This window comes from Anabrus simplex, chromosome 5, assembly GCF_040414725.1.
Source record: "Anabrus simplex isolate iqAnaSimp1 chromosome 5, ASM4041472v1, whole genome shotgun sequence".
Taxonomy (NCBI): Eukaryota; Metazoa; Arthropoda; class Insecta; order Orthoptera; family Tettigoniidae; genus Anabrus; species Anabrus simplex.
This window is the reverse complement of record NC_090269.1, coordinates 338,633,907-338,661,593: the sequence shown is the minus strand read 5'-3', so window position 1 is coordinate 338,661,593 and position 27,687 is coordinate 338,633,907. Positions and strand designations below refer to the sequence as shown.

General features: G+C 40.3%; 1 protein-coding gene across 6 annotated transcripts in view; it reads right to left on the bottom strand.

Annotated features, from left to right (window-relative positions):
• Positions 1-27,687, bottom strand: part of LOC136874080 (methyltransferase-like 26) — a 49,306-nt gene that overhangs the window by 17,452 nt on the left and 4,167 nt on the right. For 3 of the 6 annotated variants that reach the window (XM_067147616.2, XM_067147614.2, XM_067147617.2), the window contains exon 2: positions 10,248-10,303. The exons of the other annotated variants lie outside the window; for them this stretch is intronic. The gene's annotated coding sequence lies outside the window, so the exon portion shown is untranslated. The remainder of the gene's footprint in view (positions 1-10,247; positions 10,304-27,687) is intronic. 6 annotated transcript variants of the gene reach the window in all.

Sequence of the window (27,687 nt, the reverse complement as noted above, 5' to 3'; positions counted from 1 at the left end):
TCCGACAGTAAGCAAAGAAATTCTTTGAAAGAACGTGGAAGTCACGACCGTACTATCCATGGCCTCCCCACTAACTGGACTCAAGGTTCGTCGCGCTGTGCTGTGGCGTTTGGGAGGGAAATTACTGATTCACCGCCCTTTGTCGACAGTTTGAGTGCGTCCCTCTGTGCAATGGCGGTGTTATACATGTACTCCCAACCACCACAGCAAGCGCAACGATCCTTGAGTCCAGTTAGTGGGGAGGCTGTGGATAATATGGTCATGACTTCCACGTTCCTTTGAAGAATTTCTCTGCTCACTGTCGGAGGGAGACATCACAATCCCTGATGAAGGCCAATGCAGTTTGGCGGAAAGCTCGGCTTTAAAAAATAAATATATATAGTGGCTTTAATCCAGTTAGCACATTTATTTATTTATTTATTTATGTTAGCACTGTAACTGATTTATGGGTTACCATTTCAACAAAGCATACCATACCACAAAGTCTTTATTTTTAAGTACATGGTTATGGTAGTAGAGGAGTTATTTGCAGTGTGATTTAGGTAGTCTACTAATGCAAGGTGTACAAAGGATTTCTTAAAACATGAAGGGAGTCCTTCAGCACTACTAGGTCTATGTTCTGAACAACTTTGTTTTCTGTAGATTGCTATGATGCATTTGGTTACATAATATTGATGGATTCTGATTTTTATGAAATTGTTATTCATTAATATTGTTCAGCTCCCTATTTGAATAATCAGCATTAAGGCCTTCGGTTCAGAGGGTCCTGGGTTTGATTCCCAGCCAGGTCAAGGATTTTAATCATGTCTAGTTAATTCTTCTGATTTGGGGACTGGGCATTTGTCCTAACTCTCATCTCCATATACAAACAACACAGTACACTACCAACCACCATAGGAACACATAGTGAATCCACCCGTCTCCACAGGGTTGACATCAGGAAAGGTATTCACAATTAAATTGAAACAAGAAATAAAGTGGTTCAACCTATTCAATACAAGGAAAATAAGAAATGTAAACTTTACATTCTTATTTGATTAAAAGCGGGACCAGTTTCGACCACTATTCCGGGTCATCATCAGCCGATTAAATAAAAATATAAAACAATGCATCTGAAAACAATAAGTAAAGGATAAGTCTTTAACTAAAAGCAGTTCAAGAAGCGCTAAAACACTATGGGGATTAGCACTTCGTGATGTAAAATCCTAAAATCCAGAAGAAGTCGAAGACCAGTCATTTAAATGAAGCAAGGTGCAAGTTCTTGATGAGCAGCATAACATACATATTGTCCGGCACTGTGCTTCAGAATGTTAATGAGAATTGGTGAATAGTTCAGTGAACAAGCCTGCAAATACTGCTAGACGTGAAGTTATAATATAACTATAATCGACTGCTGATGACCCAGAATAGTGGTCGAAACCGGTCCCGCTTTTAATCAAATGAGAATGTAAAGTTTACATTTCTTATTTTCCTTGTATCGAATAGGTTGAACCACTTTATTTCTTGTTTCAATTTAATTGTGATTTAGTTCCTTATGGAACATTATGAAATTTTTATCTTTTAATTAAAAGGCATTCAGCCACAAAACAGGGCTAAGTCCACGTGACAGAGATTGCAACTGCAACCACACTAGAGTATGGTATGGGGAAAAACGATAGAAGAATAATAATAAGAATAGGTTGATCGTTAATATCAGTATGACCTCCATAATATGACAGAAAAGTTCTCCATTACTTACTGATAATCTTCTTTTTCTTCTATCACTTTTCTGACATCCTGGTGGGGTCATGGGCACAAACTGTGTTGCACATGCGGACTTGGCCCTGCTTTTTCCAGCTGGGTGTCCTTCCAGATACCAACCCATATGGAGAGATGTACCTATTCACTACTGTATGTTTCTATGGTGATTGGTAGTGTAATACACTCATAAACAACTGAATTAAGAGATAGCTCCCGTAGTAGGGAAATAGCGCAGTGCTCGGCCTGGCGAATGTAATAGGAGGGCATGGCATGTAACAGCAAGGACTAGACATTGTATGGGCTGTATGAGTTAACAGTTTACTACAGGATGGGTAAGACAAGAGAACTCAGTGCATTTGATTGTGGCCAAATTGTCAATGCCAGACGTACGGGGCACTCCATCTCGTAAGTCGTGCAGGCACTTGGCTTCTAACGGCCACGGTATCAAGAGTGTACCATAAGTACGTGGAGTTAGGAAAAACCACTGCTACCATGGTCAACTGTCATGGTGTACAATGTGTTGATGACAGGGGTCACCGTAGGCTAGCTTGGATCTTAACAGTGGATAGATGGGCCGTAGTGCAGCAGATTAAGAGTTAGTTCAATGCTGGACAACAAAAAAGTGTGAACAGCCATACTACCCAGAACCATTTCCTCGCCACAGGGAACAGAAGCAAGCATCCCACGAGGGTACCTCTACTCAGCACCTGCCACATCGACTGACATGGGCAAAGGAACACCGCCATTGGACGCTTAAAGCAGGAAAAGAAAGGTTGCCTGGACAGACGAGTCGAGGTACCAGTTGGTACACGCCGATGGCCAGGCACGAGTACCTTGTCAACCACAACGTAATGGATCCCTCTTGCCAGCAGAGTACAGTTCAGGCTAGTGGTGGTGGTGGTGGTATTTTTGTATGGGAACTGTTCATGTGGGATGGTACAAAGTAGATGTGATGTCTCTCACCAGAGAAAATTAAAGGAACCTGCTGGCAGATCATATCCACCGCTTTATTTACCTCTAGCACACTGCAAGTGCCCTGTACGTCCTGCAAGACAATGCTCCAGGACAACGCTCCCAAATTATGGCCGACTGGTTCGATGAGCATTCCAAAGATGTGAAGAGGCTTGCCTGGCCCCTGAGGAGTCCCCATCTCAATCCCATTGAGCACATCTGGGATGCTATCGAGGGGGATGTACATGTCCTGGACCATATTCCAACCAATCTTCATGGATTATGGGAGGCTGTGTAGTGATCATGGATCATTATAGCTTCCCAATGATTCCGGTATCTTTTGGAGTCCATGTGATGCCATATTGCCACTGTCATCAAGGCAAAAAGAGGTGCTACATCTACTAGCCAGGTATTTCTAATTCAATTACTCATGAGGGTATATGTGTGTACATGAAGAGGAGAATATTGGGATAAAATACCCAGCACCTGAGTCACAGGAATTAGCCAGATGCTTTTGAAATCCCTGATCCAGCTGGGGATCGAACCCTGGACCCTCTGAACCAAAGGCCTTGCTATTGACCATTCAGCTAAAGAGCTGGACATTTGGAGATAAAAAACAGTTACAAATTAAAATTCCAACTTCTAATGGTCTCTAATAGATGTTAGAGCTTTGAAACTCCAAAATTACAAGTATTTAGTATATATGGTATGTGTCAATAGACTTATGTAAGTACCACAAATGACCGTGGTTCAAATTGGGATCAAAATCTGCCCTATATGAGTACTTCTTTTTAAACTGAACAATAACGGTCAAAAGTTAAAAAAGATATTTGTTTGTGGTGTCGACTTCTGAAGATCTTTTACCACTCAGTCAAAAGTTAATAAACTATGTATCTCCTTCTTTCAAAGTTACGTGGTGACTGTCTTCCTATATCATTTTCATTCTTAAATTAAGATTATTATACCACAATATTTACTGGGTGCACAGATTTATCAGCAATGTTGAGTGTTGGGCAGTGGGAGATAACTAGACTCCCTAAAATGATAATGACTTCAGCAGGTGAGCTCCTTTCTGGGAGTGATGGCCCCTCAGAGGAGAAAATGCCTATGAAATCCATTAGGTAGCATCTGTACTCCAGGTTAGAGGTAGCTGCCAACAGTGTCTGTACCCTATGCTAATGGCAGCTGAATTTCACAATCTTTGGTGTCGGGCACTTGTGACAAGCCAGATAAAATGACTCTCAGTGCATCACTATGGCACTATGGAACTTACAGCAAATTCTTATTTAGTAAAGGCTGGGGCATCCCACATACGCAACGTGTATATTCCTAGCCTGAACAATACAAACAGAGGCAAGGGCTACATGTTCACGGACAGGCCAGTTTAAAAGTCCACACTCAAAACATTTGACTGGCAAACATTATTGTAAAAACAAAGTCAAGTCGCAGTCAAGATCTTGGGGACACTCCCAAAAGCACAGACATCAATATTGCCTGCATCCAGCATATAAAGTGGACTGGGTCTAGGGCCAGAGATATTGGGGAAGGCTATAAATTCATATATTATGAAAACAAAAAGGTCACCCAATAATGGAATTGTCAGTCAGAAGTTCTGAAACAACGTAACAGCAGTTGACCGAATCTCTGATCACCTAATTTCTATTAAACTATATATTGGAACAAGAACACTGCAAATCATTTCATACTATACTCCTCAGTCTGGATGCCAAGATGAGATTAAAGATAAATTCTGAAGCAGTTTTGAGACTCTTATTCTAGCTGCTGACCCAGAGGAATTTCTTTTTGTTGGAGGAGGCTTCAACAGACATATTGGACAGGCAAGAAAGAGATGGTTTTGAGCACATCCACAGAGGATAGGGATATGGTGACCATAGAGATGATGACATTCATATTCTGGAATGTGCTGAAGCTTGTGATTTGCCAATTAGAAACTTCTTTCACAAGAAGAGCGTCACATCTCATTACTTACAATAGTGGTGGTAGAATTATACAGGTCGACGGCTGGATGGTTCAGCAACATGACTTGAAAGTAGTTCTTGATGCAGTGGTCATCACTTCAGATAACACTGCCAAACAGTATCAATTGTTAATGCTTGATGCTCGTATTCATCGTCTGAGAATGCCCATCAGAAGTCTCACAAATACTACATGAATAAAATGGTGGAAATAACCAGAACACCAACTTTAGAATGTATTGGAGATACTCCCCAATGATTTCTATAATTCAACCACAAACATTTGAAATGGTTTCAGTAATTATGTCAAAACCTGTGTGTCTGCAACTTTAGGGGTCACTAAACCTGCTCAAAGCTTCACAGACTAACAGACTTCGAGGTGGAATAGTAGTGTGCAAGAAGCAATTAAAGAAAAGAAACAGGCTGACAATGCCTGAACAAAATCATGAACTAATGAAGACTACAGATGCTATATCGAACACTTAAACCAGCAGCAAAAAAGAGATGTAGCCACTTCCAAGTCTAGTTATTACCAGCACATATACAATCAGCTCGATATATCTGATGGTAAAACAAGATTTACAGACTGCCAAGGCTCGCAAAGTGTATCAGCCTACTTGCCTGCATTCAATGAATTGTTGATATTACACTAAATCAATGTGGATTTGTCAAAACCACCAGGACAACAGATGATAAGATTCGTGGTGATGTTGTGAAGATTATAAAAATGAGAAAAGAGATCATTAAGGAATGATCGCTTGAATAACAACACAAGATTGATTGATAGTTGCTTTACATCGCACCGACACACATACGTCTTATGGCGACGATGGGACAGGAAAGGGCTAGCAGTGGGAAGGAAGCGGCCGTGGTCTTAATTAAGGTACAGCCCCAGCATTTGCCTGGTGTGAAAATGGGAAACCACGGAAAAACATTTTCAGGGCTGCCGACAGTGGGGTTCAAACCTACTATCTCCCGAATACTGGATACTGATATAAATGGTCCGTTATTGGACATTATAAATTTTCCAGCTAACTCATTCCTGGTTGCCAGCGTTTTGCCCTCGTATGCTAGGTTGGGCTCATCAGTTGGTACCTAGCACACCTACCAAGACGCTGGCTAGCGCATACTGTGGAGACCACGGCTTAGGCTACTTGGAGCCACCAGCAGTGCCAATGCACTATGAGAGGTGGTGGTGATTATTGTTTAAATAGGAGGACTGGGGAAGAAGAGCCGTGGCCATAATAACAGCCCTAGTATTTGCCTCGTGTAAAAATAGGGAAACTACAGAAAACAATATTTAGGGCTCCCGATGATGCGTTTCGAACCTACGATCTCCAGAATGCAAGCTGCATCCATATGGCCCGTACAACACACTCGGTTACACATTAGTATTGCTTCATTTTCCCTTCGTCGAAGCTACCGTATTTATGAATAGATTACACTCACTGTAACAACGCTATAATCAAAGCTACACTTCCCCGTACGGTGGCGTGTCGTTTTAGTGTCGATAATATTACAAGATTTAATTTCCACCGAAAGCGATATTCTTATCTGTGGGCAAGTCATGCTCATGCTTAGCCATATTTGAGTAATATGTAGGAAGACAAACAGCTGACTGGCGTTCGGCGCACACACCGATGAATTTTATTGGTTGCGACAGGCAAAGAGTTGCATGAAAGGTACTTCTGTCTCCATTTTCAAAACAATATTGAAACTTTAAGCGATGCCTACTGAACATTGTTTATGCAATGGAAGATCTTGGTTGATTTAGGCGTTGTTTAGGCAGACGTTGTCTAAGGCTTAAAACTAGTCATTGTTTCTGCAATCGGCCCTATGAATCTCATATTAAATCTGTATTGATGGTTGAACTTTTTTACAAAATTGTACTAAACTATTTTAATTCTCCTAGTCAATACTATGTATATCGGCCCATGTTCAGAACACAACAACTAAGCCAACAGTTATACAGATACCAGTTGAACCACACCAAAGGACAACAAAACATTGAAACAGAAAGACCTCCAGCTCAAGACTGTTTTAACAAACAACATTTCACAGTTTTTTAATTTCCATCATGTTTTAAAAAAAAACCTTTTTAACTAATATTTCATTTTGTGTGTTTTTCCTATGTTTTTATTTCAATTTACATGTCTTACTGAGGATGACCCAATGCCGGGTTGAAACATGTCTATTTATATGTAAAGTTTTGTCTTAATTGGACGTAAAACATACATTATGGACTGGGAGGATTAAAATAGTTTTGTACAATGTTGTAAGAAGATAGAGTGATATTATTCTTTTTACAATTTGCTTTACGTCGCACCGACACAGATAAGTCTTATGGCGACAATGGGACAGGAAAGGGCTAGAAGTGGGAAGGAAGCAGTGAGGTTTTAAGGCACAGCCCCAGCATTTGCCTGGTGTGAAAATAGGTAATCACAGAAAACCATTTTCAGGGTTGCTGACAGTGCGATTCGAACTTATTATCTCCCAGATGCAAGATCACAGCTGTGCACCCCTAATCGTATGGCCAACTCCCCTGGTAAGATAGTTGGATATAATGTCCAAGCAGAGGAAGTGACCAATATTGGTGAAGTACTGAAATTTTCCTATGATTTTCCTATTTACAAAAGCATACAAAAATAAAAGCTAGAAAGACAGCTGGGATTGATGATTTCATACTAAAGGCAATCAGTTGGGATCTAGTGCCATACCTGAAATATTTGATTACTGTTTGCATTAAGGAGCTATACAAAATGAATGGACAGCTGCAATTGTAGCTCCAGTGTAAAAGGAAAGTGTGAATGACATAAAGCAAATAATTAGAGGCTAGTCGGCTTGATGTGCATTACATATAAGCTTTGGGAAAGCATTCTTTCCGATTATATTGGACCCATTTGCAAAATTACTAATTTGTTTGATAGAAGGCAGTTCGGGTTTAAGAAAGGTTATTCCTGTGAGGCTCAACTTGTGGGATTTCAGCAAGATATAGCAGATATTTTAGATTCAGAAGGTCAAATTGACTGTATCGCTATTAATTTATCCAAGGCTAGGTCCAGGGTAGATCTTGGAAAATTAATGACCAAAATGAGGGCTGTTGGAATAGACAAAACACGAGTGAATGGGCGACTACATTTTTCTAAAACAGAACTCAGAGAATTAGAGTAGGTGAAGTGTTATCTAACCCTGTAACGATTAAGAGGGGGTCCCGCAAGGTAGAGTTATTGGACCTCTGTGTTTTATTATATATATTAAATGATATGTGTAAGGAACTGGAATCACAGATAAGGCTCTTTGCAAATGATGTTATACTGTATGAAGTAATAAACAATTTACAGGACTGTGAGCGACTACAAAACGATCTCGATAAAGTTGCGAGATGGACAGCAGGCAATGGTATGATAGTTAACGGGGTGAAAAGTCAAGTTAAGTTCACGAAGAGGAGAAGTCCTTTCAGTTTTAATTACTGTTTTGATGGGATGATAGTAACTCATGGGGATCACTGCAAGTACCTAGGTATAAATATAAGGAAAGATCTTAATTTTTCTGGGGGTATTCACAAATGGGATTGTAAATAACAGATCTCTTCATATGGTTATGAGTGTATTTAGGGGTTGTAGTAAAGATGTACACGAGAAGGCGTGAAAATCACTGGTAAAGCCCCAATTAGAGTATGGTTCTAACCAGGATTACTTGATACAAGAACTGGAAAACATCAAAAGGAAAGCAGCAAGATTTGTTCTGGGTGATTTCCAAAAAAAGAGTAGTGTTACAAAAATGTTGCAAACTTTGGACTGGGAAGTCTTGAAAGTAACGAGACGAGCTGCTCGACTAAACATTTTTTTTTTTACAATTTGTTTTGTGTTGCACCGACACAGATAGGTCTTATAGCGACAATGGGATAGGAAAGGCTTAGGAGTGGGAAGGAAACGGTCATGTCCTTAATTAAGGTACAGCCCCAGCATTTGCCTGGTATGAAAATGGGAAACCACGTAAAACCATTTTCAGGGCTGCCTACAGTGGGGCTCAAACACTATCTCCCAGATGCAAGCTCACAGCTGTGCGCCCCTAACCGCACGGCCAACTTGCCCGGTAAATGGAATGTTGTTTTTTTTTTTTTTTTTTTTTTTTTGCTAGGGGCTTTACGTCGCACCGACACAGATAGGTCTTATGGCGACGATGGGATAGGAAAGGCCTAGGAGTTGGAAGGAAGCGGCCGTGGCCTTAATTAAGGTACAGCCCCAGCATTTGCCTGGTGTGAAAATGGGAAACCACGGAAAACCATCTTCAGGGCTGCCGATAGTGGGATTCGAACCTACTATCTCCCGGATGCAAGCTCACAGCCGCGCGCCTCTACGCGCACGGCCAACTCGCAATGGAATGTTTTGAGCTGCCATTGGTTTGGAATGACATAAGAGATCAATAAACTTGAGTGGGGTTTTTAAGATTAGAAAAGATCATAAAATAAAGTTGTAATTCAAAAGGACAAATTGGGGCCAATACTAGTTTACAGGGAGAGAATTAGAATTGGAATAATTTAATCAAAGGAGATGTTTGATAAATTTCCAACTTCATTGAAATCATTTAGGAACTGACTAGATAAGAAATTGTTAGGGAAACTGCTAACTGGGTAACAGCCCTAAATGCAGATCAATGGTGATCGACTGAGTGAAGACTGTGTGACAGGAAAATCCCTCTACCTCTCAAATCTAAGATGGACCACACTATAGTCAAACCAGTGGCTTTGTATGTCTCAGTGTTGGCTAGTGATAAGAAACATGAACAGACCTTCCATACCATGGAGAAGAAAATGCCGAGATGATCTCTTGAAATAACAAAATTACCGAGCTCGATAGCTGCAGTCACTTTAGTGCGGTCAGTATCTGGGAGATAGTGGGTTCGAACCCCAGGAGGCAACCCTGAAGATGGTTTTTCATGGTTTCCCATTTTCACACCGGCAAATGCTGGGGCTATACCTTAATTAACGCCATGGCTGCTTCCTTCCCACTCCAAGCCATCATCACCGTAAGACCTATCTGTGTTGGTGCGACGTAAGGATATTTGTTAAAAAAATATAAAAAAATTGGTTAAGTGAAGAATTAACGCATTTGCACAATATTTGGTACTGCTCCAATAGACGAGAAGATGCGAGAATCAAGGCTGGGATGATACAGTCGTTCTGGGCAGCAATGAAAAGTCTATGTCAAAATCAGTGACAAATGTGTTGGTAACAGGTAGTAGGACAAGAAGACATCTAAAGATGAGATGGCAAGAAAGACTGAATGATGATAAAAGGTGGTCAAAAAAATTTTTTGCTAGTGGCTTTACATCGCACCGACATAGATAAGTTTTATGGTGACGTTGGGATACGAAAGGGCTAGGATTTGGAAGGAAGCGGTCGTGGCCTTACTTAAGGTACAGCCCCAGCATTTGCATGGTGTGAAAATGGGAAACCCAGGAAAACTATCTTCAGGGCTGCCGACATTGGGATTTGAACCCATTATCTCCCAGATGCAAGCTCACAGCAGTGCGTCCCTAACCGCATGGCCACCTCGTCCGGTAGGTCAAAAATCTTACCTCTAGAGACGTACTAGACTGTTTTAAGTGGCGCAAGCAATGCTGTCAAGCAGATCCTGCAACACAGTGGGATAAATGCTAAGAAGAAGAAGCAGAATAAAAAGCACAGGTTAATCAGCAATTACTTCCATGAAATTATAATAATTTTATTAGCTCATCAATAAATTAAGTATTCATATAAGTTATATCACAAGAACAAATTAAATGTTAATAAATTAACCAGAAATGCAAAAAATACAAGGACAGCAAACAGAAGTTAACAGTGTATAGTTCTATAAGTTCACTCAACCTGTACCAATTCAATGACACAGAAAATGCTACTGGCCAATGTTTGAAAAACCTTTGAACAGCGGCAACTTATGTTTAAGATGGCATTGCCCGAGTGGATTTTGAGTGCAAGATAACTAGCATCCAATTAATTTTACTAGAGGGAGATTATTTTAAAGCTAAAAGGAAGAAAATAACTCGCACACCTGTATTTATTACACTCTTTAATGATGCACAATGTAAGTTCTATTGTTCCTGTAGTTTCGAAATATCACCCAATATTTTCTCTGCCCTTACTGAATGAAAGTTAAGCAGATTTCTTATTGCAAATCTTGTAAAGGCTCCCTCATAAAGGTCCTTACCTCAGTCACTTCCTCTTTCTCTTTTCCTTCTTTCAGTCTGAAAGTATAGAGTAAGTGTGTTTTTCTTATCTACATTGTTCTTGACCTAAGTATCCAAATGTCCTTCTGCTAGTCATTAAATTTTGGACAGAATCATTTATTTATAAAAACTCCTCAGGAAATAAAACTAGGACAATTCTGTTGGTTCTATTTTATTATAGAGAAGCAATTTTAATGAAAGAAACTGTTTTGGAACTTTCTCATCTTAAGTTTACAGTAGGTTAACAATCTGCTTACAGAATAACTGCACCCAACTTCATCTATACATAGAACATAATCACAACTTATTTAAAACTTATACGTGGAAATACACAGTTCAAAAAAATTAGGGGAACATGTTTTGTAATGTCTGATATGTGAATGTTAATTTGGTACATGGGTTCCAATGGTTGTAAAGCAAAAATTAGGGGAACATGTTTTGTAACATCCGGTATGTGAACGTTAATTTGGTAGATGGGGTTCCAATGGTTGTACAACATACCCTGAGACCTTAGCTACTCAGGGTATGTCGAATCGAAGTTGTACTCCATCTGTAGGTGTAGCCATGCAAAAACTGTCAGGTGACCCCTCAAAATAAAGTGAATAGTGGTGCATCCGTGTGTCATTGTGACTTAAGGCTGGTCCCCATGGATTAACATTTAACAACAAGATGTTAAATGTTAAAAGTGTTAAGCATGTTAAATACTGTTTTATTTAACATTGTGTCCACACTTAATAAACATGTTAAACTTGACTTTCTTTGTTTATATATATATATAGGTAGTTCATCATATCAATTTGCGGTAATACATTTCGGGGATGTCTAGTATTTTCAAACAAGACAGTGGACTCAGATGAAGAGGATTTGGCCTTTGTTACTGCCACTGTTGCTTCTTATGATTTAGAAATGCAGTTTTAATAGACACTTTTCCTCCCCTCATGCTTCAAAAGCAAACCTCTTTGAAGTATAAACTTCGTCCGCTCCCGCCTCCCGACTTTTCCGATTTTGTTGCAATACTCAACTGTACTGGGAGCGGAGGGACGCTACTTTTTTTTTCGATGCACTCGCGGAAATAATTATAGATAATTTAGAGTTCCTGGACACTGTCGGCTTTCTTCGCTTTATCTCTCTATTCCTTTGATGAGACATCCCACAAACAAGGCCTTTCTATTATGTCATTAAAAGTCCTTAAAGTAATCTTGCCCCACTCCATTTCTGACTATAAACTTTTGTATAGTGCAGAGAGAACGACACGCGTGCGCGTACCGGTACTCTATTTGTAGCTTATAACAAAGAGAATTAGTGTTGCAGAGTGTTGTAACTATAATCCTACTTCACGAGAAGCACGTCATTAGCGTCGTTTGGCTATCTGTTGACATAGAAACGGCAAGGAAGTTGCCGAAGCTGTGCCGACATCTCATGAACAACGAATTGACTTGACATGTTTTCCACTTGGAGCGGAAAATACGCCAACGTTAAAAGTGTAAACCTCAACATTCTGAGTTAACATGCAAAGTCAATTAGAAGAGACAATAACAATATACATGTCAATTGTAACATGTTAAATTTAACATGTTGGTGTTAAATGTTACTCAGTGGAGACTGGCCTTTACACAGACTGCTGTGGTCATTTGAGCACATTATACGTCAGCACATCCCACGAGACATCTTAACGAGGTTCAAGTCATAAGGGCCTTCACTTTGATCCAGGAAGGATGGACTGTTCGTCGTGTTGCTGTGGATCTCAAAGTCTCTCCGTCAGTTATTCCCCACTTGTGGAATCCCTACAATAAGACAGGCCAGTTCACAAGTAGGGTTGGACAAGGTCGTGGACGCATGGCAACCCCACAGGATGACCGATATCTGACCATCTGTGAGTTGCGGTGTCCTTCAGCAACTGCCAGAGAACTGCAACAAGACCTCAGGAGGGTCCCTGGAGTCACGGTGTCAGACCAGACAGTAAGGAACAGGTTAAGGGAAGTGTCCTTACGACCCAGAAATCCGGTTCAAGTGCCCCGTTTAATGCAGCAACATTGTGCAGCTCGCCTTCTGTTTGCCCGTACCCACGTCAACTGGCAACTTTGCCAATGGAGACCTGTGTTGTTCACAGACGAGTCCAGATTTCCTCTCACACAGCGTGATGGACGTCAACGTGTATGGAGACACCGTGGTTAGCAGTACATGCCAAATGTTGTCCAGGAAGGCGATCGATTCTGACAAGGTTCTGTGATGGTGTAGGGTGGCATCAGTATTGATGGCCATACGGATCTTGTCGTCGTCCGTGGTAATCTTACCAATGTGGGATACATCGAGCAGACACTGCTACAGCATGTGTTGGTTGTTGTATACGGTGTTGGCCCTGAATTCATACTCATGCACGACAATGCCAGGGCAGCGCGTATCACCAGAGCTCTCTAGCAAGAACTGGACATTCAAGAGACTGAACGGCGAGCAGAGAGTCCCAACCTTAATCCCATTAGCATGTGTGGGATAGGCTAAGACAGCAAGAGATGGAATGGCGAGCAGTGAGTCCCGGCCTTAATCCCACTGAGCATGCGTGGGATAGGCTAGACAGCAAGAGATGGAATGGCCAGCAGTGAGTCCCGACCTTAATCCCATTGAGCATGTGCAGGATAGGCTTGACAGAAGTGTTCGTGGGTGTCCTGTTCCACCACAGACTCTCCAAGATCTCGAACAGGCTCTCATTAAAGAATGGGACCTGATACCGCAACGTGACCTCCATCGACTTATACGGAGCATGCCATGTAGGTGCCAAGCTTGTGGAGAACATACACCACACTGAAGCTATCTAATGGTGATAAAAATCCACCCTGGTAGACTGTTATCACTTTGTTTTCACTTTGGACATTTCCATTTGTGTTCTGAAAATGAACATGAATCTATCAATGTTCTTTTGTACACTTCAACGGTAAGGAATATATATATTTTTTTGCTATTTGCTTTACGGCGCACTGACACAGATAGGTCTTATGGCGACGATGGGATAGGGAAAGCATAGGAGTGGGAAGGAAGCAGCCGTGGCCTTAACTGAGGTACAGCCCCAGCATTTGCCTGGTGTGAAAATGGGAAACCACGGAAAACCATCTTCAGGGCTGCCGACAGTGGGATTCGAATCCACTATCTTCCAGATGCAAGCCCACAGCTGCGCGACTAACTGCACGGCCAACTCGCCTGGTCGGTAAAGAATAAAGGTCTAGTTGGTAATATATCTGGGTGTGAGGTATTGTTTTGTGGAAAATGGCATATGTTCAAAAACATGTTCCCCTAATTCTTTTTAACTGTGTATTTTTGACCTGAAGTTTATCTGTAATGAGATATATTCATTATTATGCTTAACAGTCACAAAGTACCACTCTTCCTAGACAATACCTCTCAGTAGCAAGAAAGAGAAATTATAGACAATCTGATGTTTAACAAATAGCTTATTTCCATGCAGTTTTGTGCATTGCCATCTCAGTATATAGCCAAGCCTAATATTTCAGATTACTGAATTGATTCACAATGTATTCACACACCAAGTGGCAACATAATGTAATACAAAACAAGATCCCTTTACAATTTTAAAACTAACAAATAATGTACTATTTATAATCACACACTATTATAATTTACAGACTGATAAGGAACTTAACATAGGCTATATGTTCCAAAAGTACTCATTCCAACTTTGTTTTTTATTGAAATAATGTCCTTCAATAGCATTCATACAAAATAATAATGTAGTACTGTACATTTAAACATTAAAAAAGCTGTTGTAATATTCTAAAGACTTGCATGCATGACCATTATAGATATTACAGTTTCACATACATGCTCACATTTCACCATCTTTACTGGAGACCACATTCAAAGCAAATATTAAGTAAAACTTTTTTTTCATTTTTCTCTATTGCGCACTGACACAGGTAGGTCTTATTGCGACGATAGGATAGAAATGTCTGGAAGTGGGAAGGAAGCGACCATGGCCTTAATTAAGGTACAACCTCAGCATTTGCCTGGTGTGAAAATGGGAAACCACAGAAATCCATCTTCAGGGCTGCCGGAAGTGGGGTTCAAACCCACTATCTCCCGAATGCAAGCTGTTAGCTATGTGACCCAAACCATGCAGCCATAATATTCTTTTTTCATAACACCCACTATGATGCATGTATTTCACTCTAAGAAATAACAATACATATAATGTTAACACTATATGGTGATATATGAAGCCATTTCTTTTCAGTTTTGACTCAGTTAATTCATAACTGCTAGGTTCTTCAGTCTGTCAAAATAAATTAGTTTTGACCCTGGTAACAAAAGCCAAGCAATATAACTGAGGATGCTGCCAAGCTGACCACATGGTACTCCAGTATCTGCAGGTTATTTGGCTGGGATGGCAGACCCCGTGATAGGTGACGACCCTATAGGCTGTGTGTACCATAGGTTTCTTTCTTTTGTTTTAATGTTTACAGATACTGAGTTTATCAGTATTGTGAACATTTTTAAACTTTGCATACTGCTCTTATTGTGTATACAATATGCTACTTAGGGAAGTTCTTCACAAAAGACTGTGAAAATGTTGACTGTTAAAAATGAAATAAAACAAATGATAATATTAATCTGTTAACTATGAGTTATGATTCATATTTCAGAGCAGGCAACACTGTATTAACTCACATTATTCAAGCTACTTCGATCAACAGAAGAAAAAAATCCTGGTTTTGAAATAAGCAATTACATTTCAAAATCAATGATACCTATATTTCTATAACAGACTAATAAAGCACATATTACATGTGTTGAAGAAGGCCTACATGGTACCAAGAATAAGAGCTTCTTTTTCAAATATCTTGATTTCCAACTCTACCAACATGATACATTCATGTTATGAAGCACTAGTTAAGGATAAAAACAGTGGCTGCATTCTAGTCTGTTTTGGATATTATTCTCTGTTGTTCCTGACGTGATATTTTTGTGATTTAGGCTTCAGATGTGTAATGTTAATTTTAAAAGATAGGTAATTTACATCAGAGTAATTAAGCTTGTGGAAATTATGTAGAGATATTCAGGAACAGAACAAAAGCATCAGTTCTGAAATGAGTTGTTCGACCACATCTTGTCCTTGCAAGTGATAAATATCATTATCGATCCGTATTGAAGATACTATATGTAGGATGCTAATTAGTTTATAATATCACCTATTCAATACATAAAATATGTATTGAATAAAATATGTATTATGTATTGAATTTCTTGCTGGTGGCTTTACGTTGCATTGACACAGACAGGTCCTATGGCGATGATGGGATAGGAAAGGCTAGGAGTGGGAAGGAAGCGGCTGTGGCCTTAATTAAGGTGTAAAAATGGGAAACCACGGAAAACCATCTTCAGGGCTGCCGACAGTGGTATTCGAACCCACTATCTCCTGGATGCAAGCTCACAGCTGCGCGCCCCTAACCACACGGCCAACTCGCCCGGTATATGTATTGAATGGGCGATATTATAAACTAATTATCATCCTACACACATATTATCCTGTCGAGCAGGGGATCTACTACTACTTTGTGGAGACCTGACTGGCCATGTTGGAAGTGCCAGTGAGGAGTATGACGCCATGGAAACAAAGGATACGGCTTGAGGAATGATGATGGTTGGCGAAGCAACCAATCTGCTCATCGCCGCCACATATTTCAAGATGTGACCCATTCACTTGATCATCTATACCAGTGACAATACCAGCAGCCAAATTGACTTTGTTCTTGTGTGAAAGCAAGATTTCCCTGGTGTGCTAAATGCAAAAGTCAATCTGAATGCTTGGCTCCTCAACACAAGTTGTCATTGGTATGACAATCGTCATTCACAAAAGCTGTGGCTCAGCACGCCAAAAGACAACCAAATTATGGAAACCATATAAGCATCAAGGAGTTATCAACAGCACCAGGCTCTCTGCGATCACTCCAAACTCGAAGATAGGGCATGGGTAGCTCTCTGTAACTCAGTCTTCACTGTTGTGAAAAGGGCACTTGGCACAAAGAAGTTTGGGCACTGACACATAGATAAAAGATGTGGCTTTGGATGGACCAGGTAAAGCAAAAGATGCAAAAGAAGTCAGCCTTTAAGGAGTGATTTACACAGAATACAGGTGAAAACTGGCAGAAATACAGAGGGAAGCTACGAAGACTGTAGTGGCTGCATGTGACGAACATTACAGCAGCCTTCAAGAGCAATTGGGCACAAAGGAGGGTGCGGAGGTTATCTACAGACTGGCAAGAGCTTGATGCAAAGCAGCTCAAGACAGTGTGAAGGACAAGGATGGGCATAGGCTGTATGGCCAGAGTGCAATTCTGAAACTGTGGCAAAAACACATCAGTAAGATTTCAAATATAGAGTTCCCTCACCAGCCTATCCCCGAAGGTCAGGAAGGTGCAAGTCCCATCCCTAAAATCATGAGAGAGAGAGAGAGAGAGTAAGCTCGATGAACTTCAGGAAACCACTATTACCTGGTTCACAGAGTTCATTGATGTCATAATTGAGTTGGATCAAATTCCTACTGGCTGGACAGTGCATGTAACAGTACCCATTTAAAAAAAAACAAGAAGAATCCTATCTTTGTGTCCAAATTATCGACTAATTCACATCTTGTGTCACACCCTGAAGATCTTTGAGAAGGTTCTTGACCAGAATCTTTGCAGCATTGTACTCTCACTACCAACCAGTGTGGATTTGTCAAAGGTTCCAACATTACAAATGGAATTTTGGCCACATGGGTGCTGCTAGAGAAAGATTAGGCAAAGAGAAAGCCATTACATCTAGCTTTCCTCAATTTGGAGAATTGAGAGAGACCCACACTAACTTATATGGTACTTGTTGCGTGACCATGGCGTTGCAGAGTTCCTCATCAACTGAATTTGACTGCTCTACTCAAACACCATCAGCCATGTTTGATGCTCAGTTAGCACCTCGGATGACTTCTGTGCGAAAGCCAGCGTCCATCACGGATCTACGCTGTGACTACTCATTTTCATTCTTGTCATGGACACTATAACATGCGATTTGCATTATGATGTCTCATGGACGCTGCAATATGCTAAAAACATCATGCTTGCAGCTATATCTAGGAAAAAGCTGCAGCGACTAGTACAGATGTGGGCTGAGTTAAAAAGTCTGGCTGATGGTTCCATTCAAATTATAGTGCACATTTTCACAAAGCTAAATTGTTCATACACCTGGGATTGTACCTGCAGGGTGAACATGGAATCGATGATGATGTTAGAGCGTGAGTCAGGGCAACATAATCGAAGTGGAGGGAAGTCACAGATACTTTGGGCGACCATAGAATGCCAATCCACCTGAAGTCAATGATGTACTGAACTGTTGTATGTCTGGTGGCATTGTACAACACAGAATGCTGGCCTGCAACCAAAACTAATGAACTGCCTTCTGGCAATGGAAACGCACATGATCTGCTTGACTCTGGGTCTCTCCCGCCAGGATCATATCCTAAATGAAACTCTCAGGCAGCAGTTTGTATCACCCCCTTTCACGATACAATGCAAGAAGGCGACTACAATGGTTTGGTTACGTTTTACAAGCAGCACCTGGAACAGGTGCCAATGTGTCCTATCACTTTGCTGTTGACGATGGCCAACAACCATGTGGCCGACTAAGCAACAATGGCACGACATTATCAACAATGGCATAGGAATCTGTGTCATTCATCCAAGACCGTGCAAAGTGGCAATAGAGGATTCTAAAAGTGGATCCTGCTCCAGCAGCATAACACTAAGTTGCTGATGATTCAGGAAAAAAACAGTACAGTAGGTTGCAAGTTATCCAGTGTGTGAACAAGTGGCATAACAGTAACCCTGTGGCACATGCTACCAAAGGCCATCAACAGTTCGAGTTTGTTAATGTGGGAACAGGGGACCACCCATGACACAGTAAGAGTGTGAGGCCATGCTCCAAGATGGATGTGGTAAAGTGTAACAGTGGTTATATTATGAAAATTGCAGTTCTCTATGGCAGAAATACCCATAAGTTTCATATGAAGCTAGGAGAAGCAGTGAGTAATGGGGTGTTGCCATACTGAACTGTTGCATGTTGGGTGGCGGAAATGAGGATTGGATGCACAGTGGACTTCTCGTGTCTGCTTAGACAAATGTGTTCATGACCATGGTTAACTGAAGACCAACACTTGACTATGCAGGAATTATCCATGTATACAAATATGTCTAGGCTGACAGTGTTTTTGCACTTTATGACTGGATTTGCAGGTGTGTAAGAAGTATTCCAAGAGGTTTAACATAGTAAACAGAGGTACAGAAGTGGACCCAATACTCCATATCCACATGCAGTGAGTTCAGTGTGAAGGCAACATGTTAAGCCACATTATTAAAACTGACAAAATCTGGAACATGTTGATAGCAAAATGACACAAGGTGTGACAGATTCCATCGCTCATAAGGATCATACTCATTTTGATGTATGATAGCCAAGGTTGCCTTGACTATCATCCTATTTGTGAGAGCCATGCCATCAATGATCACAAATTTCTGCATTGCCATCTGCTTCATAACCTCAGTAGAAATATAAGGCAGTGGATAACAGTGTCATACCCTTTCATGATAACGCTGAGATGTCTTAGAACACCCTCTCTATTCACCACATCTCAATCTATGTGACTCTGATCTCATTCCGAAACTAAAAAAGTTATTGCATAGGATGGACTTTGCAAACAGGGCGGCCATTGTAACAGCATATGGCGACAAGCGGCCAACATCGCCGATGGTATTCAATACCTTGCTCCACAATTATTGAAAATGGCGTATCGAAACTCCAGGGGACAATACTGAACGGTGTTAGCTGTTTGTAAGGTAGTTTTATGTTCAGTTTGTGCATAATAAAATACTGCAACACTGATCTATATGTGCATACATTGGTTGATTGCCTCCTGCCGTTAGCTTCTGTGCCTCGATACAATTTCATGCTAGCACAGAGATCTACATTGGCTTCACTTTTTAACATATATTGTTGATTTCACATCTTGCAGAGTCATCGGACGGTGTAGCACAGTTACCATGGCTTATGAAATGTTCAAGATAGCAAGGTCGTGGACTAGGCTATACATTATTTGACTGGTATACAATGAAATGTCGTATGGTTTTTAGTGCCGGGATATCCCAGGACGGGTTCGACTCGCCCGGTGCAGGTCTTTCTATTTGACACCCGTAGGCGACCTGCACATCGTGATGAGGATGAAATGATGATGAAGACAACACATACATCCAGCCCCCGTGCCGAAGGAATTAACCAATTAAGGTTAAAATCCCCGACCCGGCCGGGAATCGAACCTGGGACCCTCTGAACTGAAGGCCAGTACGCTGACTGTTCAGCCAACGAGTCGGACACTGGTATACAATGATATAGCAATACTGAATGGGCCACGCAAAGAAATGTCAAATTTATTATTAGCTGTATCAAACGACCCACTTACAACGGACAATTATAATAATGTTATTTGCATTACGTCCCACTAACTACTTTTTTACGGTTTTTGAGAGACGCCAAGGTGCCGGAATTTAGCCCCGCGGGAGTTCTTTTACGTGCCAGTAAATCTACCTACATGGGGCTGACGTATTTGAGCACCTTCAAATACCACCGGACTGAACCAAGATCGAACCTGCCAAGTTAGGGTCAGAAGGCCAGCACCTCAACCGTCTGAGCAACTCAGCCTGGCATTTTATTAACAGAGAGCATCGCTGATGAGAAAATATTGTCAACCATCATGGTAATGGACTAATTGGCAATGGTAGTTGTTATAACGTTTGTTTTTACACTGATGAGATAACTGGCTAGATGTGTGCAGTATCTACTTTTACCCTGATGACAATGGCAACACAGCATGACAAGGACTCCACAAGTTACCAAAAGGTTAAGAAGTCATACTGTTCCACAACCACTGCACAGACTCCTGTAATGCACAGTGATTGTTCAGAGCAGGGTCAATGGCACGTACATCTCTCTTAACAGCATCCTAGATGTGCTCAATACGACTGAGGTCGGGTGACCTTATGGACAAGGCAAACACTGCTATGTTCATGGAGTGTTCATCGAACCAATGAACCACAGTTTGGGAATGACTGGACAGCGCATTGTCTTACTGTATGTACAGATCCCCCTGGAGCGTGCTGGAGGTGAACATGATCTGACAGCAGGTTCCTGTATTGTTTATAGGTGAAGAGACATTGTCAGATGTATCAGGGGTACCATTTCATCCCATGTGAATAGTCCCCATACGAGTTTTATTGAAGTTCATGGTGTGGTTGCTGTACTCATATCCTGGTTTTTGAACCATGGGTGGCCTAGTAAGTGGTCCTGAGAGTAGGGATACCAGTTGCTATTCAGTCATGGCTCTCCTTATGCTCAGGCAGTTAGGACTATACAATCCACCATTGTCCCTAACCTGTTAGAGGAGAGATTATCACTGGGACTATGTGTAAGTAGGGAAGCATCTTGCTTCACAGAATTTTTACCGACCACACTTTCATTTGACAGGCCAGGGACTCCTTGGAAAAGAACTTGGCGAACAAAATGGAATTTGATAGGGATCTATCAATATTAATGGGGCATGTGGAAATTCCAATAAATAAGTGTTAATTACTTGTTCTTCTACACGAATTGAAAGTCTGTAATGTTTCAAATCGTGCAATAATAACGGGTAGTTGTATATTTATAAAAAGAGAGTTATTCAAGTCACCACATTCATTTCATCCAATTCCATGTCATATTTTATATGGAATAGGGGCTGCCTGGCCGAGGTGGTAAAGGCGTGCTCGGTTGGCCCGGAAGGACGTGGGTTCGAATCCCCGTCAGGAAGTCGTAAAATTTAAGAAACAAGATTTCCACTTCTGGAGGTGCATATGGCCCTGAGGTTCACTCAGCCTACACCAAAAATGAGTAGGCCCTACCAGGTTAATACCTGGGGGCAAAGGCGGCCGGGCGCAGTGCTAACCACTCTACCCCATCAGGTGCCGCGGTTAACAATGATGGAGTCCTTATCTTCCACTCCTCCAAGTGCCTTCATGGCCTGTACGGAGGTGACTTTGTCTAGCCAGCTCCGCGGTGCAGTGGTAGCGTGCCTGCCTCTTACCCAGAGGCCCCGGGTTTGATTTCCGGCCAGGGCAGGGATTTTTACCTGGACCTGAGGACTGGTTCGAGGTCCACTCAGCCTACGTGATTACAATTGAGGAGCTATCTGACGGTGAGATGGCGGCCCCGATCTAGAGAGCCAAGAAAAACGGCCGAGAGGATTTGTTGTGCTGACCACACGTCACCTCATAATCTGCAGGCCTTTGGGCTGTGCAGCAGTCGCTTGGCAGGCCAAGGCCCTTCAAGGGCTGTTGCGCCATGGGGTTCGTTTTACTAATAACAATCTTTTAGCGATGGGCATCGACATCGCTTACACGCACTTGCTGGATGAGCAATTTTAAATTGTGCTTATTTACTACATGTGTGTATTTTCATTGTTTATTATTAAAATGGATGAAACTAAATTGGCTTTAAATGCAATAGAGCAATACATCTAATGGTGTTATTACTGTAATTAAGAAAATTTGTGTGCTTGGCCCCCAGGTGGTGCAGCTCTTTTCAATGGAGATGAGCGGCATGTACCGTTTTAACCACATATCGGCCCATTTCCAATCTTAAATTTTTGGCTTTTTGGATATCGAACCCAGGCCCAGGAGGATGCAGCTAATAGTGCTAACCGTTACACTATGAACATAGACATTACTATAATAAAGACTTAATAATATTAGAATAACTTTTAAAAGATACTTAGCCTAAGTTAGCTTTTTTTCTTTTCCAGTAACTATTTTGTATTAGACACAGCATGTGTGGAGACACATTCAGGATTCTTGGATAATCTTTCTCGACTGGCTGTTCTGTCACCCGACATAATGCATGAGGAAATATAGGAAATTTATTTCATAACTGCACATACTGACTTGCCTTAAAACAGCCCAAGACTGTGAAATCAAATAAGTATTCCCTTCAATTCATTCCGAGAATAGCTGGGACAGCTAATCTAATATTTCTCACTAGGCTCTTTTGTCACTGACAGATGTACAAAGGAATTTTGGAGATTAAAGTTTGTCCACGTCTTAAGTACCAGTACCTAGTCTTTGTTGTATCTGCATTTTGTAGCAAATAGCAGATTTTTAATGCAGAATTTTCCTTACATGTAATGCAAGTCATTTTTTGCCCTTACTTTCAACTTTGAACAGTTTTTGATTCTTATTAAGAAAAAGAAAAATAAGAAAACTGTTCCAGAATTTTCCAATAACAACTCGCCCATCATTCACTACTTGACTGCGAAGACTTCGGCATACAATGCTTGCTGTTTTGCTCTCCACTCCACTATGAGCACCAACATCTTTCATGGGCACGCTGATAAAATGCTTTGCTCGTTGCTCTGCTTGCTGCTTTGCTTCCTGCTCGACTATGTTTTCAGCCTTAAAAAGGGAAGGGCAGAGTGTGGCAAAGGACTATTCAACAGGAATACTATTACGGCTATTGCACACAACATAAGTTTCTGTTAGGCATGTAAATGTGTGAAAGATAGAGGTGGATTTAGCAGTTCAAGGAATTGGGACAAGAACTATCTCAGTCTATTCACCATAAGAGAGTGCAGGCGAGAAGGAAGTTGACAAGTTTTATGAAGTACTGAGCATCATATAGTCATTCCCCCCCTGTTAGTTACAGATTGCTCATTGCAAGTAAAATCGTTTAACGACTGTTGTACTATTGAAACTGGAATAAGCAACCAAGGTGTAATTTTTTTAATAGCAGTATTAAATTGATACACAATTTAAGATCTGTCCTACTCATTAGCTCCAATTCATAGCGAATGGTATGTATATTAAATCGAGTGGAATATTTTGTCAGTCAGATTATGAAACAATCAGGTATGACACAACAATGTTTTTTTGGGATGATTAACACTGGAGATATCAACACCAACTTTGTTTTAAATATAAAGTTTTATTGCAACCAATGGCCATATATAATAGAGCGTTTAGTGACACCATGAACTATACAGATGAACAGATACATGTGTACATATTTAATCTGTGCTTAGTTCAGTCGTTGCCTATGAGATATACAAGGCTGGGACATAGCTACTAATTCGCCGCTGAAAAGACGGTTTGGCCGCTAGATGTCAGGTTTCTGTTCTGCTCTTGGTGGACTTTAACATTGTGATGTACGGAGTAATTGTGATGTTGTGTTGATTTTATGCAATTTATTGTGCGTATCATTTCTGTCAGTGAGATTGAAAAGAATGGTGCACTGTTGTGTATCTCTATGTACTTCGGATACCGCTAAAACGCAAGAAATGTGACGTTCAATAATTTTTCTTCGGAGTGCGGTTTATGAGAGAAATGCAGGCAAGCTATTTTGAGGCACGAGTATGTAACTTGCATTTTAACACACCAGATTTCAGTGTAAGCGTATCAGTCAAGCAAATTCTCCCCAACAAAGTTCCATTCTGTTTTTAGTGTGTATCCTGTTCACAACAGAAAAGTGTCAAATGCAGGAAAGCTCCAGCTCCAAGAAATGACGTATTGCCATCAGAATTTAGTAAAATTTCTGATTCAGATAACGATGAACATACCATATCTTCAGCATATAACTGATCTAAGTCACCCACAAACAAAAAAGAAGTACCTACAAGTCTCGTTTCTATGTCAAGGAAAGGCTATGAGTATCTATGTTAAATCTAAACTAATGAGATTTCAAATGCCAGAATATGGAAAACAGTCTTTATATTGAGAAGTAGGATACGGTAATCAAATCAGAAAAATGATTTAAGGTATCTGAACTTGACCAAAAAGTAAACCAAATTGAAAATAATGGTACAAATGATAATTTAAGAACTTTATTCCTGTTGGAACAAACTGAATCTTATGGGAAGAAAAAGTGAAAAACGGAGAAACGATGCTAAAAAATTGCGTCCTCTAGCATAGGAAAGCACCTACCAGCTACAGATTCGAGATCCTTACACTGCCTAACTGTACCACATCAGAAGTTGCTGAAAAATTAGATAGGGTTTTCTAAGGGCGAAATGGCCCATCGCTCTCCAAACAGCAGCTTCAATTTGAATGTCTCAACATCAGATGTGTGGAGGAAAAGGTAGCATAGCTGATCATTTATAAAATGGTGATTGAACCCAAAGTTCTTTATGACCGCATGGTAACTCAGAATTTTCGGATACATTGAGGCAGAATTAGAGAAAATGGGAAGAAGCTACAAACTTGCTAATAGACTTCTCTGCTTCTTTTGTGAATTACTTATTTCGTTTAAGCAAAGTGTAAGAAATACGTTGTAGAAAGTAAAAGTTAAATTAATAAATTTCATTGTTTGTCCATATTGAACCTGGATTACAACTTTTATTATAATTTGGATCCACCTTATTCAATACATAAAAACTGTTGTTTAGATAAAATTACAACATATATTTCAATCAGAACTAGTTTCGACGCCCATTTGCGTCATCATCAGCTGATATAGGTTCTTGGAAAAATTGGCAATCACATAAGTTTATCTACGTCAAATTGAACACAATTTAAAACCATATTAACAAGCTAAAACTGTGTTATGATTATACTGTCCCAAAGTCCATATTTTCTACAAAGAAACATAATGTTAAGGTTTCGTTTCGTACTGATAATAATACAGTTGTATTGCACAATTCAGCCTCAGTTAATAGATCAAACCCATATTCCAAATCGGGTGTGTATAGATTTAAATGTAATGACTGTGGGTGCACATATCTAGGTCAAACTAAAATTAGATACACGGAACATACTAATGCCATAAAATATAACAGATTTTCCGTGGTAGGCCAGCATGTACATGATCTAAAGCATAAATTCACATCTATAGAACAGGACATTGAGATCTTGGAGAGCTTAGGAAAAGGAAGTTTGCTGGATGTTACGGAGGGTTGCTATAACCCTTTCAGACCGTGTACGCACAATTGTGCGGGTTCGTATTTTATTTATCCCTGACCGTATTTGATGTTTTTCGGCGCTAGACCGGACTGCGGTGATTGTGCGGGACATGTGGCGTGTATTTAAATTCTTTTTAGTATGCGCTTGACCGCCAGGGCGAAGGAAGAAGAGTTTAAAAAGCACAGTTGATCGGCGAGATGGCAGGAAGCAGTAGTGCCAAAAGTAAGTATTTATTTATTGTGTTTATATTAATCTAGAAGCTTTAGTGAATACCAGAATATATTCAATGAAGTGTGTACATTGGTTGGTGAACGTAAATTTTGAAGATACATCATCGTATATGATACGAGGTTTTGAATTTTGATACGCACAATTGTGTGGGTCCTTTTTTTCGGATGTTAGTTTTTATTTTGTAAAATAATCTATCAATATATGTATTGAGGAGCATTTTAGTCAGTTTTTGACATACAAACAAAAATTCACACCTCCAGTTTTCTTTCAGGTCTGAAAGGGATATACACCTGGATCAGTATTTTAATCCAAACCTTAATTTAAATGAAATTTCTGAAAATTAAATATTCTTTTTGATTTCCTTATTGATTTTTTAAAAAAGATACATATCTCGGTCAATAGGACGGTGTTTCATATTACGCGTAATAGCTTTACTAGTTGCTTTTTACAACCACGCCCTCCGGAGCTCCAACAAGTTGCCGCTCCTCAGTTACTCCTCCCACTTTCCCCTATTTGGTCCCGACCAACCTTGGACACTTGATTACTATCACAACACTGCTCGCTAGGCTTCACTGTGCTTCACATGGACAGCGATCTTTTGAGGTGAGTCACGTAAAAACGTTTACGTTATAAGACGTAATTTTATATATTGCCTCTTCAGTTAAGTGATAGTTTATTACATTCCTATTATTTCAGGTCTGCATTGAACTGGGAACGTTGTACTTGTTAACATCTTAAAGGACTGATTGCTCATTTCCACCTCACTACGACAGCTCCATTAAAGTGACTGAAGATTTTATTGAAGTAGTTTAATATGATTCTACGTCACATTTTAAGAAGTGTGATAAATTAAGCTAATGTTTCTTCAAGACTATTTTATTTTTAAGTTGTTGTTCTTTTAAATCCACGTTATTTTATTAGTGAGCAAACTGGTTTGCATATGTTTTCATTTAAGATTTATGACTTGCAAGTCTCGGACTTGTAGAAAATGTGGACTTCGAGACAGTATATTCGTAACACAGTTTTAGGTTGTTAATATGGTTTTAAATTGCGTTCAATTTGACGTAGATAAACTTATGTGATCGCCAATTTTTCCAAGAAGCAATATCAGCTGATGATGCAAATGGGCGTCAAAACTAGTTCTGATTGAAATATATGTTGTAATTTCATCTAAACAACAGTTTTTATGTATTGAATAAGGTGGATCCAAATTATAATAAAAGTTGTAGAAATTAAGTCATACAACTGCTCTGGGTCTATTTTTAAAAATCTCACATCTGTTTGGTGTCTTGTGAAATTGCTAGTTTTAATTAATTTTAATAGGTTTTTGTACTGGAACATGTTGCAATGAGCAGGCAAGACAGCTCAGTAAAGAGAACTCAAGCGGCGCTTGTCAGAAGTATCTCGAGGCCAAGTCTAGTGGACTGTATATCCCAGCCTTATGTATCTCATAGGCAACAGTTCAAAGAAAACTTCAATTTCTTGCATATAAGTGCATGGTATATGTCACACAGCCGATGACACTACATATGGTACATATACACTGTGAA